Source organism: Monodon monoceros, unplaced genomic scaffold (assembly GCF_005190385.1).
Source record: "Monodon monoceros isolate NGI ecotype Baffin Bay Population unplaced genomic scaffold, NGI_Narwhal_1 Super_Scaffold_5, whole genome shotgun sequence".
In the NCBI taxonomy this organism is placed as follows: Eukaryota; Metazoa; Chordata; class Mammalia; order Artiodactyla; family Monodontidae; genus Monodon; species Monodon monoceros.
In genome coordinates, this window is record NW_021703782.1 from 79,658,472 (window position 1) to 79,662,948 (window position 4,477).

Consider the following 4,477-nt stretch of genomic DNA (forward strand, 5'->3'; position numbering starts at 1 on the left):
CAACCCCCAGCAGCTGGCCGAGCCCTCCCCATGGATGCTCCTGCCTCCTCCCTCCATTCTGCCCCCACTGCCAGCCTCACTTCCTGAAGCTGAGCTCCAGTCCTATGGAAGCAGGCTCCCTGCTGTCTGCAACAGAAAGCCCAAACTTCTCACCTGGCACTTGGGACCCTCCATTATCCTTATGCCAACCCTCTTCCCAGCCTCATCTCCCATAGTTGCCCTTCCTACAAATCTAGGCTCCAGCCAACACCCCACTTGCTGTTCCCAGACACCCCTGTGTGTTCCTGTCACCATGAATTTGCTCTGACCATTACCTCTCTAGGAACCCCCTAACCCCATCTTGCACATCTAAGGCCACCAACCCCGTAGGAGGCCCCATCATCTCTCTCCTGGATCACAGCACCGGCCTCCTAACAGGGCTCCCTGCTCCCTCCACTGCTCTCCTCAGTCATTCCCCACAGCAGCCAATGTGTGGTTCAGCTCAAACATCAGCAGATCACGTCACTCTCGCGTAGAGGTCCAGACCTCAGCACAAGGGAGTGAGATTAGGAGCATGGCATGTTCATGAGCAGCCCCGTGAAGGGTTTCTTACACTTCATAATTAACCTTGTGTGAAGTGGGCTGTGCCCACATTTTTCCTGCACCCGTGCTCAAAAGAAAGAACAATGTCTTATCATGGGGACTGGGCACAGGGGTCTTGATGGTAGAGCTCAGATGGAGCATCTTGAGGACAGCCATATAGTGGACAACTCTGGACAGAAGTAAAGCAATACCCTCTCTGGCATATTCAAGAAGAAGTTGTGCCAGACTGCTAGCTGTCTACCCAGCCATTTCCGCCCCCCTTCTTCTCTGCTCACAAGACCCTGATTTTGTTCAGGTGGCAGTTGGTCATCTGTTTTAGGGGAAGTCTTACCCCTTGGAGTATCCACCGGCTCAATCTGGATTTGTCTAAGGTAAACGTGGTGATGATTCCATCACTCTTGCCAGTGATTATTGAGAAACAGGCACAGGATACTTTCCAGGCCAATGAGATGTCCAGAAAAGTCTGCTCAGGGCTTCTGGGAAATAGTTCTTTGTTCTTAAAGAGATAGTGGGAGAGAAATAGCCATTTTCTTCCTCTTAATGTTGTTAGAGTGTGACTCCTGGAAGTGTGACAGACATGTTGGGCTCGGAGGGTGCCAGCCTAAGAGAACAAGCCAACCTGCTGAGGATGGCAGAGCCAAAAGGTGGGAATAACCTGGGGGCCTGATGATATCAATGAGCTGCTGAAAGAACCAACCCTGGAACCATTCTTTATACCTGTGGGCGATAACAAATGTCCTCTAAGTTTAAGCCTCTTTTCTTTGGGCTCTGTGTTACTTGCAGCCAAATGCATCCTAACTAATAAAGGTGACCCTTATGGGGCAGGAAAAAAATTGATTCTTGGTTTTCCCTTTGAGATTTCCTTTGCCATTCTTATTTAAAAAAAAAATACAGCTGAAAGGTTATCTAGTCCCACCCTTGTTTTATAGAAGGAAAAACCAAGGACCAGAGAAGGTAACGGTTGTACAGTGAGCTAACATCTTAGGCCCTTGTCCAGGGCTCTCACCACACCATTGCTCTTCCCCAGCTTCAAGTGGCTCAGCCGTGGCACAGCTGACTAAGGTAACCCTGACATTACCCAAGAGAGGCTGTGTTCAGGGTGTACCAAGCGCTTCCACATATGCTGTCCTTTGGATCTTCACAACTGCCCTGGGAAGTAGCAGGTTTCAGGTGTATTTTTTTTTTCAGATGAGAAAACTGAGGTCCAAGAAAAGAGGACAAGCTCAAGGTCACAGACCTTTGCCTGAGAGGGATTCAACCCAGGTGTAACAAAGTTCACAGCAAAATGAATCAAACGTGAGGATTCTTCCTTCCTGGATATGGGAATCAGGAGACTTGCGTGTTGGTTTTGACTGCAGCTCTGGGGAAATCCTCTCTCTTTGGGCCTCTAAGTAGGGTGGATCCTCCACACGCCCCTGACTTACCTCCACAGGGCGTGTGAGGCTTAAAGATAATGTCTGCAAAGTGTGTGGATCTGCTTGCGTCAGATCCTACCAAGTAGGATGGTTAGTGCCAAAGCTGAAGGGGACTGGCTGTTGCTTAAAACGAGCTCTACCACTGTGGGCCTCTTTTCACCCTCCTATCACCCCACCCTGACCCTCCCAGCTTCAGCCAGCGTTGGTCCCACCAAGGCGAAAGCTGCAGGAGCAGGCCCGTAGTTTGCAGAACACCTGGGAGAGGCTGTGGGTAGCTGGGTAATTTCCAAATTAGTTGTAGGAGAAACCTAACAAAACAATCTGCCGGCTAAGCATCCCCAGAGCTCTCCGTGAGACTGACAGCCTGGAATCCAGCAAGCACAATGCACCGACCACAGGCGGGAGGGCCCTTCCTCCTTGGCGGGAGGAGGGCTGACTTCCTTCCAGCAGGGGCCCGTCCGGGCCTGCAGCGGCCTGATAGGAGAGCGAAACCCCAGAACTGAAACAGGCTTTCCACCCAAATCCCAAACTATAATGAACATAAACGACTTTCCCGAAACGCTACTGCAAGGTTGGCTGGCCGGAGAGTTACGCGCCCTGGTAGACACCTCACTTCTCAGCAAGGGGCTTTCAGGTCTCATTTTGAAGATTCCCTCCTGAATCCATCCTCAGGAAACCTGGGCTGTGCCCCCACTACTCCCTGTAGGCTACACACAAATGCACAAAAGGAACCTGGAGTCTGATATACTGTCAGTAATGGTCAAATCTGAACATTGTTTGGTACTTTCCTATTTTCTGAGAGGCTGCCTGCCTTCGTGAGAAAAGCACTGGTTCAAGTCCTGGCTCTGGTACCAGGGCAAGTCTCAGCCTAAACTTCCCCAGCAATAACATGGGTGCAACAGTGCCTTGCCTCTGTGATACCAGTCACAATGGCTAACATTCAGTGAGCTGGCAGGGCAGGCACTACCTTGTGCTTTTCAGTCTCCACAAAATCCCCTGGGAGATAGTGACCATGAACCATAAGAAATGGTAGGAGCAGTCTGAAACCGGGCAGTTGGGCACCAGAGCTTCTAGGTGATGACACTTTGCATCGTGAGGCTCCTGGTTCACAGAAGCACTAGGCTAGAAGTCAAAAGACTCAGGGCTGCTCTCTGATGGCACGGCCGGCCTTCAGGATGGTGCCAGAGAAAGACAAGAGGCCTAAGAAGTCAACCTGGAAGTTTAGTTTGGATCTTACTCATCCAGGAGAAGATGGAATTTTTGATTCTGGAAATTCTTGAACAGTTTCTACCTTGAGAAAGTTAAAGTTTTTCCAGGAAAAACTGGAAATCTTGGGAATGTTGTTCACATTAAAGCCCTCAAGAATAAAATCATGGTCATTTCTGAGGAACGATTCTCTAAGAGGTATTTGAAATATCTTACCAAGAAATACCTTAAAAAGAATAATCTTGGTGATCAGCTTCGGGGGTTGCGTCTGATGAGGAGACTTACGAACTTCGCTACTTCCAGATTAGTCGAGATGAAGGTGGATCTGAGTCTGAGGGGCAGTGAAGCCATCCCTTATAGGCCCTTGCTTGCTGATAAAACAAATGAAGCATACAAGACAAAGAAACATCTAGAAATTGACCCTTAGATTATCAGTGAATGAAAAACCCTGCGCTCATGTTAAGCATTCATCTCTTTAGGTGTATGCTGTTTACATGGTTCTTTAATACTTTCTATGAGCAATATTTAAATAACTTATAGCTGGTAGAATTCTTTCCAGGATTTCTGAAATGTATTGCTTTTCAAAATGTCCTTGAGTTAAAGTGTATAGTGTAGTATAGGAAAAAATGAAGCACAATTTTGGGTATAACTTTAGATAATAAAATATTTAAAATTAAAAAAAAGAAGAAGATTCGGGGCCTCACCCCTCCACAGCCACCAACTTTGTGTGTGACCTTGAATGAGTCCCTTGCCTTTGGCAGTCCCATCTATACACTGGGTACATGTGTGTGCCTGGGGGTTTTCAGATGGACTCCGGTGTCCCTTTAGCATAAGCTTTGGTGAATCTGAGTCCCCCTCCCCTGAACACAAACATGAGAATGGAATAGCATAATATGAAAGTTTCTGTAAACTGTAGCGTGATAGTTTATTTCCAAGCCCTTCCATGTCTTTATCTCATGAAGTTCTCAAAACAACCTCAAAGTGATTGGGGGTGAAGTGAAATGGGGGAAGTTTTACTGCAATAGTGTTTATAGCATGGGGAGCTAAAGCCCAAAGAGGGGTCACCAGCAATTTCGATGGAGCCCACACTAGACTTGGGACACCAGGCTCTGACCCAGTGCTCTTGCAGTTACACTGTGTGAATTATTACAAATGAATGGATACCCACAGCACTTTAATGCTGTGCCTGGCATTGTGCCTTGCCTGCAGTAGTGGGTGCTCACAGCGTGCAGACCTAGGAAAGTGGCTTGGCAGTACGAAGTATGAGAGCCAAC

General features: G+C 48.0%; 1 pseudogene; it reads left to right on the forward strand.

Annotated features, from left to right (window-relative positions):
• Positions 1-3,151: 3,151 nt before the first annotated feature.
• On the forward strand, positions 3,152-3,548 carry LOC114884467 (annotated as a pseudogene).
• Positions 3,549-4,477: the final 929 nt, after the last annotated feature.